Consider the following 25,000-nt stretch of genomic DNA (forward strand, 5'->3'; position numbering starts at 1 on the left):
ACACAATCTGACTAAGACATTGGCAAATTTTAAAAAAATGCAAAATTCAACCAATCTTTATTTATGAAAAATAATGTCTTTTAAATGTTGCCCATTTTCAGCTTCGCATATTTGTGCTTTTTCCAAAACATTATTCATGGCAGATTGCAGAATCTCTGGATTGCGAATTAGCTCCCTTAATTTCGTTCCTGGTGTTTTCCTTCAATTCTTGCAGGGTTTCGGGTCTGTTAACATAGACTTTTTCTTTAAGAAATCCCCACAAGAAAAAGTCGGGGCTGGTCAAGTCTGGGGAACATGGTGGGCATTTGACATTGTCATAGCTAGAGATAATGTTGTCGCTCTTTGAGTCCAAACAATTGACCCTTGATTTTGGTAAAACAATTTAACAACGTGCGTACGTTGTTCGATGCTATACGAAAATATTATCTGTAAAATATCTAAAATAGAGAAAAAGATATACATCAATGGTAAAATGACAAAGATTTTCAACCCTTCAGTGGCTTTTTGGACACGCTGTATATTTTAGTTCAGGGATTGAGTTATGTTTTAAAAAATCCGTTTTGATTAATTTTTCTAATTATTAGTAATTTATATGTCAATGACTAAGTCACCCACCTCTTCGCCATTTTTGTATTTTTCTTGATTTCTTTCACTAACTAGATAACAACGCATGTATGTGTATGTGCAATTAAAATTAGATAACAACGCAGAGCATTGTCGAATTATATTGATTCGACAACGCTCTGCGTTGTTATCTAATTTTAATTGGCCTCGTTACATATCGTAAGCATTATGTAAATCAGATGGCAAAACAATAAGCACCTTAGACGCCTAATTTATCCATAAAGTTAATATAGAAGTAAAGAGACTTATTACTTTTAATTATGTAAACATGTCTTAAGAGCTACCATATATCAGTTTATGAATTTATTGAAGTAAAAGAGTGATAGTGATTGTGATTCAACAGTCGATGTTTGTTTGGTTGGTTGGTTGGTTGGTTGGTTACGGCATATCCACCCTTTTCGGGTTATTTAATGCCGAATCCAAAGATTTTGAAGAAATTTTTTTTAATAGAATATATTTGTTGTTTTCAAGTCGGTTTCTATTTAAGTTGGAACCCTAACAGGTACTACCACTCCAGGTCAGAGTGGACCTGGGAGCAATTAAAGGGTGGCTTCACACTCCCCAAAGCCCGCAAGCTGGGGCCTCACCACTGGATATAGTTTTAGGTCATATCCAGGACCTCAACAGTCAAGTATATATATATATATATATATATATATATATATATATATATATATATATATATATATATATATAAAGCTGGATGTGTGTGTGTGTGTGTGTGGTCACGAATAGGCTCCTATATGGTTGATTATTTTAAAAACTGATTACATATAATGATAGAAGATGTATCGAGACACAGAAATGGGTATGTTTGATCCTGAAGAACGGTGGTTCAATAAAATTGTGGGGTCTGCGTTCGCGCATGGTCTCCATAGAATCGAAATAAGCACACACTTTAATAAAGACTTTTCATATCTATCTGCGTGAGTATACTTTGATAATTATGTTTCAGTTTGAAGAAATATGGTATAATAAAATTATGGGGTGTTCGTTCGCGCCTATCCTCCATAGAATGGAAATATGTCAATATATAGTTTAACAAGGTTTTTTAATATAGGTCCACAGAATATTGTGATAAGTGTTTCAGTGTGAACAGGTATGGTATAATAAATTATGGGTTTATCTATTTTATTTTTACTTTCATCATATTTTGCTTCGGTATTGACACCCCCGAATTCGAAGCTATCTCTTTACAACCCTTCCTTTTCATAACCTATCATACTTTAATAAATCAGAGTTCATTTTCTGTATGCTGTTTTTGAACCCAGTCAACGACGGGTACTTTTGCTAGTGTATATATATATATATATATATATATACGTGTGTATATATGTATGTGTATGTGCATATATATGTATATATGTGTATATATATGTATATTTGTGTATATATGTGCATATGAATGTATATATATATATATATATATATATATATATATATATATATTTAATAATTATTAATAAATATTTAATAATTATTATAGTAAATCATTACTTCATATAACTCACCTGTTTAGCTAAGTCGGGTGAATATTAGACGAAAACAACATATAGAATTGTTATTATTACACCTGCATGCATCGATATATTGTTTATAGCATTTAAAAACAAATACTTTGAAGAAAACGCATCTTTTGATCAGTTGGAAAAATACTATTCTCATCCATTACTTGCCATTACGATGTTTTTGAAAAGTTTCATTACTAGTTCATTTAACCTTTTTTTTTTTTAAGCTGGAGAAAAAATACGTGCATTTATTAGTAAAAAAAATTTATACTAAATGACACAAGTACAACTCAAATGCATGTTATATAAAATCAATATATAAAAACCCTTTTTTTATATTTCGTTTGCTCTTATTTTACAGAATGAATTGAGAATGACTTGGCGATGACATAAATGAAAACTGTAAGTTCAAAATTTATTAAACTTTTTTTTTTTTGAGGATCGTTGGTGAACCAACATCTATAATATAAATCTCACCTGTTTGTTTAAATGTATGTATGTATGTATGTATGTATGTATGTATGTATGTATGTTGGTCAGATCATGTCATATGCTACTGGGACCATGTAACCCAGTACTACCTGCTTCATGGTCGGGTCACCGGCGACTAAACTGGTTCCCCACCAGACTTGTTTGGTGAGAAGGGCAGCTAGTGTCCCTGAAGGATTAAAAGCAAGCCCTTCCAAAGGGCGAATGAACCCTTTTTCGGGGTCAACGACCAACTAGCACCGTGTATATTTGTGTGTGTATATATATATATATATATGTGTGTTGGGGTGAAGAGGGCTCCCAAAAGCCGTGGTGAAGGCAACCTTTCTAGGAAAAGCAAATCTCTGATTTAAAAAACTATAAAGCGGGAGACCAGTACCCGCTTTAAGCTGGTCTGCAGTTTAACTTGTTGCTGGCTATCTTGCTCTTGCTTGTTGCTGGATCTAAAAATTTTGAACCGAGAGAGAGAGAGAGAGAGACTTAGCTGTCGTACAAAGCTAAAACTCTGTAACATCATCTTTGTATAGATACTCCCTCAGGCATTTGGGTTCATGGACTTAAATGTCTGAGGAAGTGGCAAGACGTTGCAATCATCATGTATGTATGTACGTAAACTTTCGATAGAAGCGATGGATTTTCACGAGATCGGTATCGTTTTGAAGCTCGGCCCTTCGGACGACAAATATCGAAAAATTGGATAAAAACATTAATCACTTCCCCATCAACTGGGCACTTTTCTACAAGGAGGGGTCGCTTTTTTCGTCGATATTTTCGAAAGTCATCCCCTCTTTTCGATTGACTAGCCTTAATCTTCGCCACTTCCGGTTTGGCGATGGATGCAACATCAAAGGCGTCACTTTTTTTCTTCGTTTTTTTCCTCCTTCGCGGTACGGGTTTGAGCCTGCATGCCTACTACCACCTTTTATTCTCAGTACACACCTCCAAACAACCGGGCAACGCCGGGCAACGCTGGGCACCCAGACTACTTTAGTATAAAATATATATTACACATACCGGGCAACGCCGAGCACCCAGGCTAGTTTTGTATAAAATAGATATTACGCATAAGAACTATGAAGTGCAGAGCTTTGTCAAAATGAAAGAATATATCAATCATGTCGTTTTAATAAGAGCGCTAGAGATAAAGAAAGAGGGCGGTTAGTCTGGCTGTTGTATCAACAATGAATGAAGAGAAATAGAGAGAGATGATAGGTAGCGAGTGACAGAAAGTGCAGTGGACGGAGCGATTAGACTAGTTATTGCATTGACAATGAGGAGAGAAAACGGGGGGGGGAGAACGAAAGTTTGAGATTTAAAATTTTAAAGATCCATAAAACTTAATAAATAGTAGATGTGAAATAGTAACCAATTGTAGACAAAGAATAAACTTAAATAAAAAAAAGCGTGAGTGAAGGAGATCTTTGTTATTATATATATCATCAATGACGAGAGCAAGAGAGAGAGAGAGAGAGAAAGAGAGGGAGATGAAAGTGCGAGAGAGATTGGTCTGATTGTTATGTCAACAATGAAGAGGGTAAGAAAGAAAAAGTACAAAGGGAGGGGAGATTTGTCTGACTACTATATCATCAATGATGAGAGAAAGAGAGCAAGAGAGAGAGGGGGTGCAACTAGAGTTTAAAACAAGAAAACATTAAAAAATGTGTCAGATTCGTATACTAATTACAATTAGTAGATTAAAATCTGAGCTAAAACACACAAATGAAAAACAGAAGAAAAAAAACATTACCATCCATTAGTGTCTACGGGTCTACACGTTTATTTACATTCCTCTGATTTGAAATGTCAGTGTCCCTAATATCAGAAGTTTAATGGCATATGTGGTACTTGTCCCCAAAGCAATTGTTGTGATATTTCAAAGCACTCGTGTGGAAGAATAAACATTTATTTATGTCTGTCTCCATTTTGCTTAAAACACCGTGAGAAAATTTAAATTAATAAATAAAATGAAATATAAAAATATTTAAAAAATTATTACTGTTGCTATTTTTCATAAACACATCGATATAACTTCTAATGTATACTAGCATGGGTGCCCGACATTGCCTGGGTGTTTGGAGGTGTGTGTTGAGCAAAAAAAAAAAAAGTTGTATTAGGCAGGCAGGTTCGAACCCGTGACGCCAAGGCGGAAAAGAAAGTGGAGGTATGTGTAAGGGTGTTGATTGAGCAAAAAAAAAAAAAAAAAAGGAAAATTGCAAGCGCAAAAAGGGGGGGGATAGGAGTAGTAAGTAGGTTCGAACCCGTACCGTGAAGAAGGAAAAGAACGTGAAAAAAAAAAAACGCGATGTTTTTGCTGTTGTGTCCATCGCCAAAACGGAATATTTTTTTAAATGTAAGTACAACTAAACAATGAAAATTCTGTTTCAAACTTCAGCATGACAGACCAACAAAAATACCGTTTAAAATTTAAGCACAACTGACCAATAAAACTTTTCAAACGTAAATGTCACAAGCAATGATGGAAAAAAATCAAATATATTGAATTTTGTTTAAGAACATTGTAAAGACAGAATAAAAATGGCGAGCCAGAGTTGGCGCTGTTTTCTTTGATTCTGTTTTATTTGCTTTGTTATCAGGCAAAATGTCTGTCGAAAAATTCCCCATATTTTCCCCGTCATTTTCCATATTAATCCTTCATATGTTCATATGGAAAGCAAATGTTCCGTCATGATTATGCTTAAAACTGAATACCAAAATGTCAGTCTGTCAATTTTTTTTATGTTAAATATTCTTCCTGTTATGATTTTCTGAAGTTGGAGTGAAAGAGAAATGAAAAGGAAAAGAAAGAGAATAAAGAAAATCCCCCAAAACAAAAAAAAAACAAAAAAAAGAGAAAAAGTGAATAGAAAAAGAATGAAAAAAAAGAATAAATAAAGAAATAGAAAAAAAGAGAAAAGAAACAAGTTATTATTACCAAAATATAGAATCATCCCCCCTCTTCCCACAACAAAAAGAAAGAACGAAGCAGATAAGATGAGTTAGAGGGAAGGTGGTTAAGTGGTTAACGACCAGAACTGATAATCTGCATGTACCAAGTTCGAATCCAGCTCTCTCCAGAAAAACACTTTCATCAAACCCACATTTGACTTTGTGTGTAACTTTCTGGAAATGGGATAAATAAAATAACAGAATAAAAAAATGTTGAAAAAAGGTCTTATAGAATAGTATGAAGGAGATATATATATATATATATATATATATATATATATATATATATATATATATATATATATATATATATATATATATATGAAATAAAATGGAGGTGGAAGGACCTGGATACTCAACGTTTCGCCCGGTTTCGGAGGATTGGGGCTATATATAATGATGGGGGAGAGCAGCGTGTTTTCCTTATGTAAATTAGATGTCATATATACATGTATATACATTTTATGAGAGAAGAACTAATTAGAGTAAACTAGTGTAGTGGATTACGTCTAAAAGATAAAATATCGTAGAGATTAAAAATTGTGTTTGGAAATATAGCGGTGATAGATTATTAATTAATAGATTATCAATTTTTAATCTCTACGATATTTTATCTTTTATCTTTATATATATATATATATATATATATATATATATATATATATATATATATGTGCTATATTTAGTGTTTTCTTGCATAGTATTTATCCCTGCGGAATTTTTGGAAAACAAACGGTATTAATTTATTATTTTTATTTATATTCCTTTTTTTTCTCTGCAAATACCATGCAACAAGTTGTACTGGGTTCTTTGACAGAGTATATAATGTACATATGCAGATAATTCCACGGAAGATATTTGGGGAAATTTTAGAACCACCCTCTTTCTTTCTCTATCCCTATCTATCTGTATGTATGTATGTATGTATGTATGTATGTATGTATGTCATATACTAGGACGAGTATAAGTAATATGTACACGATTTTGAGCTGCACACTTTCATATCAGCATAAATAAATCAGCAAATGTACGTGCGTGTCTATCTGTGAGTAAATATTTAACCGATAAACTCTTAAGCTACTAATCACATTGCACTGAAATTAACAGGAAATAGTAATCTTACACCAAGGATGGTTTATAACGAGCAAACTCTGTGTTTGGATGGATGAATAACGCGTACAGACATATAGCGGCAATTTGAAATGCAACCTGTTCCTTTCAACTTGCCGATATATTTTTACTCCTTCCTGCGCATGCCCAAATTCAATTCATTTATTCAAATCGTTTAATATTAAATCTTTTTTTACTTATCTCTCGATAGCTACATTGGCATGAGACGCAGCTGGGGCGCTAAATGTTTTAGTTTCGATTCTAGCTAAAAACTTTTATAACTTTTGTAATCACCACTATATATTAGATACAATATATTATTCAATTCAGAAATCTTCATGAATTAAAATATATTTAAGCGTATTTTACGATCCGGCAAGGAATTTTTTAGCGATATAAGCAGTTGCATATTTGTATTTAATTTTCGCTTTCCTAAACGATTAACAGGACGTATTTTTATTTTTTATTTTTTTTTTACATAGGCATCACCACTTATCAAGGCCCAGAGGCCACTCGATGATAAGGGTTAAAGAGTGTACAGTAGAAATTGGACAATATAGTAACCGTTTGTAATGGAAATTCGGTAAATTTGTTAACTTATATGGAACGGCTCATTAAGAACTTGTTTACGTTAGACTTGAAGAAAACCATATTGTAGTCAGTCGGAAAGCAGGAAAACGGAAGACAATTCCATAGGCGTGCAGTTCTAAGAAAGAAGCTTTGCTCATGGAATCTACGTTTAGGTTTAGGCGCAGATAAAGAGTAGGGGAAATTAGTGATAGTGGTTTCTGCTAGACGGGTGTTTCTTGTGAAAGTTTGGCGAGGGGGGGCATAGAATGGAGCTCAGACAAGCACTTGCCATGAAAATAACGATAAAGCAGAGACAGACTCGCAACATCTCTTCTGTGAGAAAGAGGTTGCAGGGAAGAGAAAAGGGCATCCCCTACAAGGCTACAAAGTCTATTTTGAACTCTATCAAGACAGATAGCAGCTCCTGCCCAGATGTGGCAACAGTACTCCATCCTTGGACGTACCTGGCTCTCATATAGATAGAGAATTGCATCAGCAGTGAGATATCTACTGGATCGATAGAAGGATCCTACCATTTTTCCAGCGGCCTTGGCAACGGATTTAATGTATGTGTTCCATTTAAGATCAGGAGTAAAGGTCAATCCCAGAAGCTTGTCAAAACATGAGGCATCCCCAAGACGAGAGCCATTCATTTCAATTGATGTCAGATGGGGATCAGAGCGTTGATGATGTAAAGATAAAAACTTGGTTTTGGATGCATTAAAATTAACCAGCCACCCCTTTCCCCATTGTACCACTTGCTCAAGATCAGAGGAGAGAGAATCAGAGAGAACTTGGACGTTTTCGGTCTTAGATGTGCTACCATAGATAGTAGTGTCATCAGCATAGATGTCTCCGAATGATGTAAGGATGTGATTTGGAAGATCATTAATATAGATCAGGAAGAGAGTTGGACCCAGGATGAACCCCTGAGGGACTCTAGCATTAATACTAAGAGCTTCTGATTTCTGCCCATCGACCACTACTCTTATGAACCTATCAGAGAGAAATGATTTAATAATTGAGAAGACATTTCCAGCTATACTGTAGCTGGATATCTTGTTAAGTAAACCTTTGTGCCATACTCTATCAAAGGCCTTTGATATGTCAAGAGCAATTGCCCTAGAAAGGTAGCCTCCGTCGAGAGATTCGCTAATCCTATGAGATATAATTGTAAGCACATCTGCTGTTGATCTAGCAGAACGGAAACCATATTGCGTGTCACTAAGAAGGTTATTTTTGCTGAGATGGTTGATTACTTCTCTATTTAACACAGATTCCAGCAACTTACTCATGATGCACAGGAGACTTATTGGCCTGTACTGAGAGGGAGAAGAGCGATCACCTGAATTCTTAAATACAGGGTATACTGATGAGATTTTCCAGGGTGATGGGAAGCAATTCTCCTTAAGACAACGTTTAAACAGTTTTGTAAGGATGGGCGCAAGTTCTGGTTGAAGTCTTTTGAGTATTATAATTGGAATACCGTCAGGGCCAGTTGCTTTACTGGAATCAAGGTTTTTGATTAGATTGGCAACATCACGTACAGATATACGTATATCACATAGCGTGTTTTCTGATACAGGAGGAAATATTGGAGGTTGGCAGCCTTGGTCGCAAAGGTTAGAATTAGCTGCAAAGTTCTTGGCAAAGAGTTTGGCTTTGTCTGATGCTGACGAGATTACCTCAGTTCCATTTATGAGAGTTGGGATAGAGCACACGCTTCTGTTCAGGATTCTGTTTGCTTATTGCCAAAACTGGTGGGAACTAAGCCGCTGCTCAGCTTCTTTGGACTTGACGGACTGAGCATACAACTCTCTTGCTTTCTTTATTACTTTTTTACAGTGGTTGCTGGCAGTTCTGAAAGCGGCTTTAGTCTCAGTACATCTATTACGTTGGAAGCAATGGAAAAAGTGATTTCTATGCACAATGGCAGCAGCTAATTCCAGAGAGAACCACGGCTGGCTGTTAGGTTTTTGCTGGAATTTTTTCGAGAGTATGAAACGGTCTATACTTACAATAAACCATTCTGTCAGGTCTGACACTATAGAGGACATATCCTTTTTAAACATGGAATGCAGAGGTAGATCTGATATAAATGTGCGGAAACTATCCCAGTCATCCATAGAGTATCGATATACTGTACGATAGAGAGGTACATCTGGAGACTTATTATTTTATATTTATTTTTTATTCATTAAAAATATTTATTTTCTTTGAATATGTTGTTAAGTTTTACATTCATAAAAGTTTATGCACACAATTTTATTTAATATACATTATGTATATATATATATATATATATATATATATATATATATATATATATATATATATATATATATATATATATATAATTTATTTGCGGACTATTATTCTCATCGTCAGAAACGTGGTGAGATAACAACAACTATGGAAGGCAGTAATTACTGAAGATACAGTTGAAGATTATATTATAATTTTATTAATAAAAAATCTTTTAAAAAAACCCTTGGAAGAAAGAGATGCAGGTAAAATATTTTCTCATAGGTTTCCCTTTCCTTAAAATGGAAATGGATTCCATATTGTTTCATTGTAAAAGTGTTTTTTTTTTCAAAACGTATGATGAGAGGCTATACTAGTGAAAAATTTCGAACGATATAGGGCTTGATTTTTTCCGAATGGTCTTGAAGCAATTGCAACGAACGATGAAATACACTATTTGTTGAGATCAATCTATTATTTGATATCTTGATTTTGTTAAATATGAATGCTCAAGTACAAAATATGGTAATTTTGAAGCTTACAATTTTAGTCATCTCATTCTGACTTAAAATTTATTGTTATATGAACGGTTACCGAATTATCAATTATATAAACCCAATAAAATTCGGAATACTATTTATATATATATATATATATATATATATATATTATTTAATATAATAATTATTAAATACCTACAGACACTAGTGCTTTATCCTTTCGGGAATCATCAGTGCAGACTGACACGATTACTGCCAGTAAGGAGATTCGAACCCTCAACGAAGTCATTTCTGGCTCCATTACCAAGGAATAAATCGTCTCGGCCAACCTTACCCGCGAGAAATTTAAACATTTATTTTTAAATATTTTTAACATCTGTCAGCGTGATCTAATGATTATAACATCATGGTGGTGGTGGTGGTGGTGGTGGTGGTGTGTGTGTGTGTGTGTGTGTGTGTGTGTAATTGTTTTAAATCCCCGAAACAACTGATGATCCCTTAAATTAACATTAATACTACAGTGAATTCAAGAGAGCAAGTTGGTGCATTGATTGCAGGTGATTAAATGACTTACTGACTAAATAGTTTTCTAACAAATGATAAAAAATATAAAAATTAAATAAGTTTTTTAATATAGTTTTAAAGGTTAAAAAACTTTCAAGACTATATATATATATATATATATATATATATATATATATATATATATATATATATATATATATATATATATATATACAAGAGAGATATACATGTGTACTCTATGCTACGATTAACTTTAGATTTGTATTAAATTTGATTAATAGTCAATTAAGCAGGATTTCTTGAAGTACATTTTTGTTTTCTAAAAGCAACTTAAGTTGTTTACATTTTTGACATATTTAGAATAAAAATCAAATGATTAATCAATAAATTTGATCACGATTGGAAGAAAGATTGTAGACATAAAATTCAGCATTATATCTGAATTTTAATCTTTGTAAAAAGCCATAAAAATAGTGTAAAACTGTTCTGTTGATGTATTTAAGTTTATGAAAAATTAATGTGTTCACGTCACTCACCATGTTGCCTAGAATATATATTTAATAATTCATAATAATATGTTCATTAGTTTAGGAGTGAATCTTATACATCGATATATATATGTATACAGTGTGACAAAAAAAAAGAAGATAAATGGAGGCCATCTAGAACATATGCTGTAGAACGGAGAAAAAAAAAGGTCAAATGCCCTTGTGTTTTGATGTGATGTTTTGAATATAATAAACTAGTTATGACCAAAGTTTCATTTCATTCGGACAAAACACTAAGAAACGGGGCCTAATTATAGTTGGGACCCGTTTTTTTTGGGGGGGGTCACCCTATATATATATATATATAATTCAAACACGGTCATTTAGAACTGATTAGGACAATTATTACAGTTTATCGATCACCTTCTCATCGATATTAAATTTTCGTTCAGTAAAACAAAAGTTATGATGAATTTTCTGGTCTTCAAAATCGCAAAAATATATAAAGAGGTGAGCGACGCTTTTTATAACTGGTTTTCATAGCAACCACGTCGCTTCAGCGACTACTGCTGCTACTAATTCAAAAAGAGAAGTAATTCGTGAATAAGACAGAATGAACGTGTGAAAGAGATATAATTGGAGGATTTTATTGAAAGCAGACGAGTGCCGTACATTGTCATTACATATGTGTTTGTGGGGGCAAAAAAAAATAAAACTGAAAGAACAATAGAGAACAAGTCAATTTATTGGAAGCCTGGAAAAATCATGGATTACAATAGAAAAATGCGAGCATGAAAAGTAATATGGTTGAGCTTAAACATGGAAAAGTAAAAGACTAGTTGTTAAAATCGAAAAAGAAAAGGACAAGATATTCTACTAAAAAATATTATAAATTTATAACTTAAAATATTGCAGCATTAATAATTTTTAAAAATTCAATTTTAACATTATGTAATCAATTCTTAATGCTGCTATATTTTAAGTTATAAAGTTATTATATTTTTATTAGAATATCTTGTCCTTTTCTTTTCCAGTTTTAACAACTAATCCTTTACTTTTCCATGTTTAAGCTTAACCATATTACTTTTCATGCTCGCATTTTTCTATTGTAATATATATATATATATATATATATATATATATATATATATATATATATATATACCGTTAATAAACAATTCCAATGTGACATGTATATTTATATAACATTCAAATCATTTTATTTATTGTACGATACGTCTTGCACGTGTTTCGTTGAATGGTACAGATTGACGAAACAACTCACCAGAGACCCATATAAATTCATAAGAAAAAATACGATGTTTTTATATATAATATATATGTAAACATATCAAATCTCGCTTTTGCTCCCACCTAGCACATTTCCTTCACATTCATTGACATGCCACATCAATCGTTTTACATCTACTAATCCTTCAAAAACTTTAACACATTATTTCAATATGGCAACACCACTGAAGTATCCTCTTCGGCACACATTTCCCTATAAATAAGGGGCAACTTTTATTCTCTAAAACGCCAAAATTAGGGCTTTAATGCTGAATGCAGTTTTGTATCATAACAAGGAGAGTTGGTGAGTGTATGTGAGTGTGAGTGTGTGTGGGAGAGGGGGGAGTTTTAAGTATTTGATAGGGTTGGGAAGTAGGGTAGGCAAGAAGGAAAAAATGCCGAAAAAGCTATTGAAGATGGATTTCGGGTGGTGGTGTATCCAAGGTAATTTAGTATTGCGCTTGAGACATACTATTTAACTCATAGTCCTAAGATGCAGCACTGTTGCCACTCAGAGCATCCTTTTCTGCCTCGACAGAGTACAAAATTGACTTCGAAAGCTAGTGGACAATGTCCCCCCCCGTCCCACTGCCTCTTTCTCACAGAAATTGCTAGACTTTCTTCAGTCTTTTGTTATTTTTATAGCAGGTTCTCGACTGAACTTCAATCTATGGTATATTCCCTCATAAACATTCATAACAAAAAGTCATCTAGCTACAATCATCGTCAATAGTCTCTCTCTCTCTCTCTCTCTCTCTCTCTCTCTCTCTCTCTCTTTCTCTCTCTCTTTCTATCTCTCTCGTTCACTCTCTCTCTCTCTCGCTCTCTTTCTATCTCTCTCGTTCACTCTCTCTTTCTCTCTCTCTTTCTCTCTCTTACTCCCTCTCTCTTTCTCTTTCTCTCTTTCTCTCCCTCTCTCTTTCTATCTCTCTCTTTCTATCTTTCTCTTTCTCACTCTCTTTCTCTTTCTCTCTCTTTCTTTCTCTACCTACATACATACCTACATACCTACATATATACTTAAAACTAAATGAAACTTCCAAGAGTAAAATTTATTTTCTAGAACTGCCTGCCTGTGGAACACTGTGTGGCGAGACTACTTCTCAGCTAACTACAACATGGCTGTTTTCAAGTTCAATATCAACAAATTCTTGTTGAGCTGTCCTCTTAAATAATCAAATTCTGCCCAATCACTACCATCATTATCAATCTACGCAGTGTTGTCTCACCGCCCATTTGACACACATTTAACCTTTATCATCCAGCGGCCTTTGGGCCTTGATGAGTGGTAAAAAAAACTATTTTCTGGTCAGAGTGGACCTGGAGAGGCAGTAATTATAACGAAGGGTAATTCCACACACCTCAAAGTCCCTAAATTGGTGCCTTACGACTGGATTCACATGAAGATCATGCCCAGGTACTTATCAATATGAAAAATGAACTCTAAGCGTGTGGAATAGAATCAATTGGGTTAGACATTATCTTCCGGTTCAGACATCTGTTAGCTGGTCTTTCACCAGATCTCATACCGTTAACAGATGTAGATGGAGATGATATACGAGTATCAGATTTTATCGGTAAAAGATATCATGGGCGGGGGGTCATAATTTATAAATAGTTTGTAGAAGTAGGTTAATTCAACAAAATAGAAAGTGTCCACTTGGCGATGGCTGCTGTTTTTGAAACCGGAAATTGACAACTGCAAGAAGTTAGACTAAAATTCGACCCAACACCTCTTCTCTCAGGAAAACTTTTTTTTCTTTTTTGTCTAGTAACATCAAAAAGAAACAAAGCGATAACTTTTCAAAATAGAAATTTGAAAAAATTAACTGTAAGAAACCTTGTCAGATTTTATTTAGGCAGAGACAAAAAAAAAAGGCTTTTAAAAGAATTTTTTTAACTTGACAGTTTTATTACTTTGTTTAGTAAAGATACTGCCTTTGAAGAGGAGGGGCAGTTTTAATTGTTCTTGAAGTCCATTTCTAGGATATTAGTAAGACGAAAAAATAAAAACAAGTTATAGTTAAAACGCTGTTATGATAAACATCTTATGACAGGCGGAATGCAAGGGAAGCATTATTAAGTCATGTCAATGGAATATTAAACAAACAAGCAGATCTTTTGTAGAAATACTGTCGATCATCATCAGCAGCATCATATCGTATGACTCCGAAGATTCTGTTATAGCATTGGTTTCTCCGATATTTTTCGAGGTCAGAATTCGTTCTAGAAAGATATTGAGTACTTACGGTAGGAACCAAGTGAAGGTTGCCAACATCCTAAGTGAAGGTAACTTTGTGGAACGAATTGGATTTGAACATGGAACACCCAGGTCGCCAGTCCGTGTTGTTAAATGAGAGGATGATTTTATAACAACACATATACTACACTATTCTCCAAAAGAGATAATGCCTGGCAGGATGGTTTACATAACAAAAGAACAAATACCAAACTACCCCGTACATTCCCCACAAAGAGAAGATAATGCTTGAAAAGTTGGTATTATAACAACAAAACAGATACTACTCTTACCCCATGAATTCAATATAGAAGGATAGCTTATTAATCTGTATTAGCGAAGTATACTAGTTGTATGTGCCGGCATTGTCAGGTTGAAACATAATGATGGGTCGAGGGTTTAGTTACGCTCTATTTAAGATACACGGAATAATTAGCTTCTTACAATATTGCTGAAAGTGGAAAAATGTCAGATTTATGGAAGCGTAAAACACATCCATTTTTTTCTTTGAAAATTAAACGGGAAATAACTCTCATAATTTAAAGGGGGAATAACTGTCACAGCGTAAATCAATAAACTTAATTGCGTTTTTAAAGGCAAATGAGTCGGCTAATAATAATTGAAAATAAATTAAATTAAGTATAAATTAAATTAAAAATAAATTAAATAAATCCATTTTAAGTAATATTTCTAAATAGAACATTCAAAACAGGTATATTGAAACACACAATTAATAACATCAATCAAAATAAGTTTTCTTAAATGTAATATGCAAATGAGGCTACTCATTGAATGTAGATTACTTTTGAATAAATAGTATATATAGAAGTAATTCTTGAATGAAAGTCAGTGAACGTCCGTTTTTAGTATGAAAATTAATTTGTGAAACAGCGTACCTTTTGTACATATTATTTAAATTGTGAACGAACAAACAGGAATATGACTTTATTATAATATATTGTACTAGCGGGGCTGGGCGCTTTGCCTGGGCGTAAAATACGCTTAAATATGATATTTTAATTTGTCCAGATTTCGTATATACAGGGTGAGGAAGAGGAACTTGCTTTTTTTTGGAATATGAATTAAAACAAAAAAGCAAGTTGCTCTGCCCCATTTTTACAAAAGTGAAAAAAAAAGTATTTAGGTGCCATCAGCTAGAATCGAAACTAAAACTGCAGCATTCAAAGCTGTATCACTGTGCGAACGTGACTCGCATATAAACGGATTAAGATATATAAATTAAAAATAAACTATAGGGCCTTGTGCCTAATTTTGTTTGCTGTAGATGTTGCAATGTTTTGTGAAAATTTATTTTTAATTTATTTTTATCAAGATTTTGTGTACGTTTGCCGGAAATAAAATATATAAATAAGATGAATGTACAAAATGATTAACGATTTTTTAAAAAAACTTTGACCCATTTTTGACCCCTTGAAAGCAATTTTAACCGACTAAAGACCCATAAAAGAACAGCCCGTAAAAAAATCCAATCATTTGAAGCCCATAGCGCAGCTCTGCGACTTTTAGTTTTAGGAGGAGATAGAGTTTGAAAATACGGAGCCAGAGAGAAAGACCGAGAGATAGAGCGACAGACAGACAGACAAACATATAGTCGTTTATACATTAGATTTGGCTGTATTTTTCCCTCATTCTGTGTGTCCCATAGCATTGAGTTTAGTAAATGCGTTTTCAATTAGAGAGTGATGAGGATAATAAAAATATATACTAAAAATAAAAACGTTTAGCTAACATTCAAAGGGATTCTGTTGGTAGTAATACCATTTTACCAACACTGTTTCTTCAGATGTTATTTATAAAGTTTTTGTTTTAGACTGTTTGTATTCTATTTTGTAACTATTTTATTCTTTGGGTTTTGAAATGTTCTGTCCTAAAGAATTTTCACCCAGTGAAATTGCCCTAATTTTATTTTTTATTTTATTTATTTATTTATTTATTTATTTTACAAAATGTCTGCCATATAATATTTCAGTGATTTAATTTGGAAGCCTCGACCTTGAATGTTGCTTAATCTCGTCTTTTTTTTTGCATTAATTGTAACTGGATGAGATGATTGTATTTCCAAGTTTTATTCCTTGATTAAACGCTACATTATTATAAAGAAATGGTGATACCTCATGTTTAAATAAAGTAGCGACTTTAAAATTTCTAGAAGGTCAACATAATGAATAACACTATAGAGAAAGCAAGCTTGCAGCTATTATTTGCAGTACAGACACACATATACACACACATATATACGCACATATGTACACACACAAACAGACACACATGTAGCTGTGCGAATTTTTTCCCTTTGACTATGATGTGACCCCAGTAAAATGGTTGATGAAAGCTTACAGTGGGGTTGTTTACATTACATTGTTTTGTTTTGTTTAAACCTGAAACCGATATTATGTTCTCATCTTCTGTATTACAATTAATAACACACACACACAAACACTCACACACACACACACACACACATATATATATATAAGTACATTTTTTATTTTCTGAGGAGTATAGGTATGAAAAATTCAATATTGACATATAAATAATTGATTGTTTCTGCGTAAGGAAACTGCTCTGTAAAATGTACACTAGTTTTAATAAACTGAAAGAACTGATGAATAAAACCTTTGAACTTGGAATGTAGCTCTCTCTCTCTCTCTCTCTCTCTATATATATATATATATATATATATATATATATATATGTATGTGTGTGTATATATATGTGTATATATATGTATATATATATGTATATATATACACATATATATGTATATATATATGTATATATATGTACATATATATATGTATATATATGTATATATATGTATATGCATATATATGTATGTGTTAGATGGTCACTACTTATCAAGGCCCAAGGGCCATTCGAGGATAAGAGTTAATGGTGGCCGATGATACAACATTGTGGAACTTCAGGGATGGATTATTTAAGAGAATAGCTCAATAAGAGCTTATTTACATTAGACTTGAAAAACAACGATGTTATAGTCAGCTAGGAAGCAGTATCGCGATCGTGTGTTTCACAGACAGACAGTTCTAAGAAAGAAATTTTGCTCATAACATTTTCATTTAGTTTTAGGCACTGATAGAGAGTAAGGGAAATTATTGACAGTTGTTGTAGCCAGATGAGTGTTTGTTGCCAATGTTTTGCAGCTAGTACGCATAGATTGGCTCTTGTAAAAGCAGAAAATTGTGTCGGGAGTGAGATACTTCCTGAAGCGGTATATATATATATATATATATATATATATATATATATATATATATATATATATATATATATATAGTAGCGCCCAAAAGTAAGGGACAAAATTTTACAACCTAATATTTGTTAGAAATAATGTGAAAAAGCTGAAATTTTGACAACTCGTAGTCTCGTTGTCATCCATAACATACTAAAATTTGAATCATTTGCAAATGATAGAAGAAAAATTATAACAATTATTTATTCCTTTTCAAAATAGGAACGTCCAAAAGTCAGGGACAAAATTGAGAAAAACAATGTAAACGCCCCAAAAACAAAAAAAAAAAACAATAAAAATACATGTACAATGTTATTTGTTTTTGTTTTTGCGATATGTTTTGAATGAATTAAGTTATTTACGAAAGTGCATTTTTACCTAAAATAATTTTCCCTTTAACCAATTTGGTACCTCCATATGGGGAGCGGCATGTATATATATTTTTATATATAATTATCCACTGACACGTGTTTCATCGTGTACGTATCTACGTCTCTCTCTCTCTCTCCCTCTCTCTCTCTCTCTCTCTCTCTCATATATATATATATATATATATATATATATATATATATATATATATATATATATATGTATATATATATATATATATATATATATATATATATAATTAACAAAAACTGGCAAACAGTTTTTTTTTCTCCGGGGAACACATACACATATCCGTCTCTGATGAGTTGTTTGGTAAATTTCTGCTATTCACTGAAACACGTGTAAGGCGTGCTACATTTACATGCTGCTAAAATACTATTAGTGTGAACTCTTGTCTATGTTAAAAGTATTTACATGTAATGATGTTAAAATTTAGCTTTTGGATATCTAATATTGTTACAATTAAGAACCTGAGAAGAGAAAGAAATAATTGGAACGGTGACAAACAAGCTGCGCTTAATGAAAAGGATGGGTGTAAGAAATCAGGTTAATGAAGTTTTTTTTTTTTTTTTTCGTTAATAGACTTGTTTACATCTACCTATTTTGCATCTGGTATGATTTGCATAACATAGGATCTGGTCGTCATAGCATGAAGATTATTATGCTGTCATAATTGCCTGTTTTGGTCTTCAGGATTTTATTTTAATAAAATATATGTATAATAATATTGCTGCTGTTGCCGCTGCTGCTGCAACGCTTTTCATTCTGGTGGATTAAGTCATGACCCTCATTATAAAGGTCTGTTCACTGGAAATGAGACGTCATGCTAGTGGAACAAGCAAACAAGATCAGGCGAATAGTTAGACCTTTGATAAAAATTCAAGTTTGTTTTATTATTATTATTATTATTATTATTATTATTATTATTATTTTAAAGAAGCCATTGAAACAATAAAAATTAGGAACACGATTAATACTGAAACTGAATTTTATTCAATAATAACTTTAAAAAAGAACAATGATTAATTAAAAATGAAAGGCTGCGTGTTTCTGCATTAAAGTAAATAAACATCGCATGGATTTTAAAGACCAAAATTCGTTTACTTTCACTGAATAATTTTAAAAAATCTTTTACGTATTTATTTAAATATAATATACAAAAATAAGATATGCCGATAATATATATATATATATATATATATATATATATATATATATATATATATGAATATATATATATGAATATATATATATGTGTATATATACATATATAATGTACACACGTATACAAATACATATATATACATATATAAATATATACATATATATACATGTATATATGTATACATATACATATATATGCATACATATACATATATATACACATATATACACAGATATACATATATATATATATATGTGTACATATATATACATATATACATACTTATAACATATACATATATATAAATATATATAATATATAAATATATATATGTGTGTATATATATATATATATATATAATAGAAAAATCATATTATTGAAAATTAATTCCAATTTTCAAAAATATATTAAAAACCTATAAAAGAGGTTTACCAAATTTTTAATTAGCCGACAAAAACTATGTATATAAACTTGAAAGACCTTATTCCGTGGAGTCTCGAAAAATGCAATTCTTCTCATCAGAGGAAAGAAGGTTTGCAAAATATACAATAAATTTTGCAGATTAATGCCTTAAAAGAAACTACAAATATGAATTGCATCATATTTGCTTAAAGATTTTAACAGTTATTGGAAGTTTATAGATTTATAATGATTATGAAAGCAGGACAAAAGAATAAGAAAACTGAATATATACATGTGTGTGTATGTTTGTGTGTGTGTGCACACATATAGTTACATATGTATATCTATATATATGTCGTAATTTAAATTTATAAATTAAAAATACAAAAAATCTGTAAATTCCATACCAAGTCGTAAATCACACTCTTAAACCATTGTACATTTATTTTAGTCACGTTCTTAACATGTTAAAACGTTTTTTTTTTACACACGAAACGATTCACTATTTCAAGTAATTTAAATGTAATTTGAACTGAAGCATATAAAGGTATCAAGATTTTAAACGAAACTAATCAAAAACTAATTGAAGACGACTAAAGAAAATCAGTTGAAAGTACTTACAAACAAAACAAAAATAAACAGATGAATGAAAACGACTACGGAACTTTCCTACACAAATTCGACCAAGACACAAGAAAGACCACTCGAAAATGAAAAAATTACAAAAAAAAAGATCATTAAGCAAAAGCACTCCGTGCTATTTAACAATATCTGTCCGTATGAAAACATGCTGCCTAAATACACAATATATATATATATATATATATATATATATATATATATATATATATATATATATATAGTCTTTGAAGTTTTTAACATTTGAAACCACACAAAAAATTATTTTTTATCATTCATCAAAAAAAAAAAAAAAACATCCAGTCAGTAAGTCATTTAATCACCTGCAATCACTGCATCAACTCTCTAATTTACTATAATACCAATTTTTATATTTTTTAAGGGATCATCAGTTGTTTACCATGAAACACTGTTTCGGGGATTTAAAAACAAAACAGTGTATTACATCATGGCTCCCCAGCAGTGTTGATCAAACACCACCACCCTTAATCTTAGGAAGAAGACAAGTTACAAAAAAATTTTTTTCCCCAATTTCCTATTCTTAATTGTAATTACTAACCTTATCATAGTATAAAAATGAATTTCTTACCTGTGCGATTCATCAATTTCCACATTTAAAATGGATACATTTTTTAATTTTTTAATTTATCATTCTTGTATTTATAAGATTTGGATTAATCCATTTAACTACTTATCACCCCCACTATAGTTAGTAGTTTGTATATTTACATTCTTATTTATTTAAAATTAGATATATAAAGGTTAAAAATATTTTATTTTTACATATATACATTTTTTTTTTTTTTTTTTAACTATATAAATTTATTATATGTAATTATAAATACATTTATACATTGCTAATATAGTTTTGGATTTCCTTTATCAATATAATCTGGTTTATCTTAAACGATTCAAAAGCATCAGGATAACGAACAAATGCTTTGTTTAACTGTTTAAATATTTTATTTTTATCTCCACCTTGTTTTATCATCCTTATTACTAAGCTAAAAACTGGTGGTATAAAATCTGTTAATTTTAGAGTAACGCGAGCTATTCTCAAAAACTCTGACATAATGGTTCCATAAAACACAAAAACGGGACAGGTGCTATCCTTATGGGGCATACGTACTATTTTAAAGGGGAAAGCGTTTCTTTTATCAAATATTTTATAAAGAAAAATTCCATCCTCAATTTTTATATCTAAATCCAGAAATGTAGCCTGTTGTCCTCTATGTTCACAATTTAATTTTAGTTCGTTTGGATATATAAGATGTTTATTTTTTTCGAATTCATCATTATCGTTTATGCATATAAGGTCATCTATAAATCTCCTACACCCATGAAAGTTATATGTTTTAGATATATCTGTTTTTAATAATGATGACATATATATATACTCGAGTCTATGTAAATACAAATTTGCCCAAAATGGTGCCGGATCCAATCCCATTGGGATACCTATCGTTTGGAGTAATATTTTATTTCCTATTTGAAAATAGCATTCTTTAATAAGATGGCTTACAAGCATTTTTAAAATACCTTTAGAAATACTAGTTTTGCTATTTTTATTTTTACACCAGAAAGCATTAGAGTTTGAAAAGTCTATATATTTACCTTTTCCACCTTGAAAAGCCAAATCTACAGTATCATTTAATTCTTTTATAAGTTTTTCGTGCGGAATTTTAGTATATAGCGTACTAAAATCATAAGTAGCTATAGATTTTGCTTTTATTCTGGAATTTATTTTATCTAATTTTTCTTTCACTGGTTTGGAATTATTTACTACCCAAAATAGATTTATATTACTATAGAATTTACTTTTCAGGTGAAAATTATTTATTTGATTTATAATTAATTTAAATATTTTAGATATAGCTTTACTTAGAGGTTTAGTGATGCACGTCTTTGAACCTACAATAAATCTAGCCCCAACTGGATTTTTATGCATTTTAGGTATCCAATACATACATGGAAGATTTTTGTGTTTATCTTCTAACTTTAATCCTACTTTTTCATTAATAATACTATTATTCAAAATAATACTATCTAAATTACTATTACTTACTTTATAAGTATCCGAATCGTTTCCTATAAGTCCTACTTCTATCAATAACCGTTGTATATAATATTTTTTACATATAAAGGCTATATTGTTTGCCGCTTTATCAATCGGAACTATTACGAACTTTTCTTGAAGTATTTTAAGTTCCTCCCGTATTTCTGAATTTTTTAAAAGAGGATTGGTTTTTCTAGGGCGTTTAAATTGTTTTATATGTTTAACCTTTTTATTTACGCATTCAATTATACTATTTTTCCATGCATCAAACGTAGACTGTGCTAATTTATATTTCTTTACCATAGACATAATAAAACCTTCTAGTGCTTTAGTAACTTCTTTAACGCATTTAGTGTAATTTAGGCATTTAGGTTCTCTATAATTTGGACCCTTACTAAGTAGTTTTCTTAATTTCGAATTATTTACTATATTTAAATCTCCTGTAATTACATGTTTTATCTCATTATTACAGAACGGAGAGGAATTACATTCACATTCTGGAATATTTATATTATTATCTTTTATATTTATATGTTCTACCGTTTTCTTATAATTAAAAATCTTATTATAATACATATATATATATAAGAATGAAAGATAAAATCATTGCATATTAACTTGGTTTATATAATTATTTTCATTAACAAATAGAGATATATATATATATATATATATATATATATATATATATATAGTATGGTTACATATGTGCATACATGTTTCAATCAAATCTTACTCTAAGGAAGCCTACCTAATCCCACCGAAAAAAGAAGTAACACTAAAACCAAAATCAAGATTCATTCATTATATGAACTATACCAACCTCCATTTTTTCCGGGTTTATATCACATCCACAATATCTTTTTGTATACAAAATGAATAAATCTTGATTTTTGTTTTAGTGTTGGGCCTCTCTAATTTGAGATTCCACTGAAACATGTATGCGCATATGTAATCAGTTATGTTTTTATAATAAATATACTCTCTATCAACTCTACCTCTATTGAGCACTTTTTAATAAACACAGAGACTTCAGTGGATCTGCATCTAGGAAATGAAACGATACAATCATTATACACACACACACACACACACATATATTAATATATATATGTGTGCGTGTGTGTGTGTGCGTGTGCGTGCGTGTGTGTGTGTTTATATATATAAATGTGTGTGTGTTTATATATATGAGTGTGTTATATATATATATATATATATATATATATATATATATATATATATATATATATATATATATATATATATATATAACAACGCTTAAAAATAATATACAGAAAACCCCTATAGGCCCCTTCCGCGGACAAACTCATCAGGAGTTAATCATTGGTAAATCACGGTAAGTCAAGTACGATAACCATTAGGCTAACTTGATATGATCTTTAAAATACGTTTTCAAATCAATTTATACTTAACATAAGGAAGCTGTCATGTTTCACGACCGCGCATGGCAGCCATGAACCAGCTGAAAAAAGAGAAAAATTTGTTTACCTCCACATACTAATTTTTCAATTTTGACCCCTAGCCGCCCTTTTTCCCCGATTGAAACCGATTAAACTGACCGAAACTGTTGTAATTTGTGGTTGTTGCTATTGCTGCAACGGTGTCCATCGTGGTGGGTTGAACCGGCTTGTCTCTTGCCTGCACTACCTGTCGAATTACAACGGCTCATGCATAGCAGTCTTGAGTAAGGTCGAATTACAGACGAGACAGAGGGATAAAAAAGAACAAATCAAGTTATGTGTTCATGGACCTTTCGTCTTAATTGCAAGACTTCTTCTGCATGAATGCCAACTCCAACAATAACAAGAGAACGTTTCTACTTAAATGTATACAAGGAAAAATCATCAAGAAGAAGTCTTACAATAAAGACAGAACGTTAATGGACACATGACTTTGTTTTTTTCTTATCTCGCTCTCTCTCTCTCTCTCTCTCTCTATATATATATATATATATATATATATATATATATATATATATATATAATAAAAACTAAAACACATATTTGCTCTGCAATAGTATTGAGCACTCTTCAAGTTTTTACTAATTACCAGTTTTACCAAATATATATATATATATATATATATATATATATATATATATATATATATGGTTTTTGTTGTTGATTTTTAAACGATATTAAGGTTAACGTCTCCGCCTGTTTTTCTTAGCAAGTCTCACATTTTTTATTTGGACGTATTTATTTATTTATTTATTTATTTATTATTTTTAAAAGCAGTAGTCTACGGACACGCCTGTTTCGGAGCCCTACTCCTCTTCAGCGTAGCTTGACTATTGTTGAGATTCGAACCTACAATCTTATGTATTTCAGTCCAGCGCCCTAACCTATTACGCTATGATGCCATAGACATTTACTATATATATATATATATATATATATATATATATATATATATATATATATATATATATATATATATATATATATATATATATAAAAAGCTGAACGTCTGTATGTGTGTCTGGTAACGAATAGGCTCCTATATGGTTGACTATTATAG

The 25,000-nt window shown here is 31.3% G+C and overlaps 1 protein-coding gene across 3 annotated transcripts in view; it reads left to right on the forward strand.

Annotated features, from left to right (window-relative positions):
• Positions 1-25,000, forward strand: part of LOC145252734 (uncharacterized) — a 676,168-nt gene that overhangs the window by 104,075 nt on the left and 547,093 nt on the right. For all 3 annotated transcript variants that reach the window (XR_013863661.1, XR_013863662.1, XM_080112601.1), the window contains exon 2: positions 2,494-2,534. The gene's annotated coding sequence lies outside the window, so the exon portion shown is untranslated. The remainder of the gene's footprint in view (positions 1-2,493; positions 2,535-25,000) is intronic.

This window comes from Euprymna scolopes, chromosome 29 (genome assembly GCF_053919585.1).
Source record: "Euprymna scolopes isolate OS-2025 chromosome 29, ASM5391958v1, whole genome shotgun sequence".
Classification (NCBI taxonomy): Eukaryota; Metazoa; Mollusca; class Cephalopoda; order Sepiida; family Sepiolidae; genus Euprymna; species Euprymna scolopes.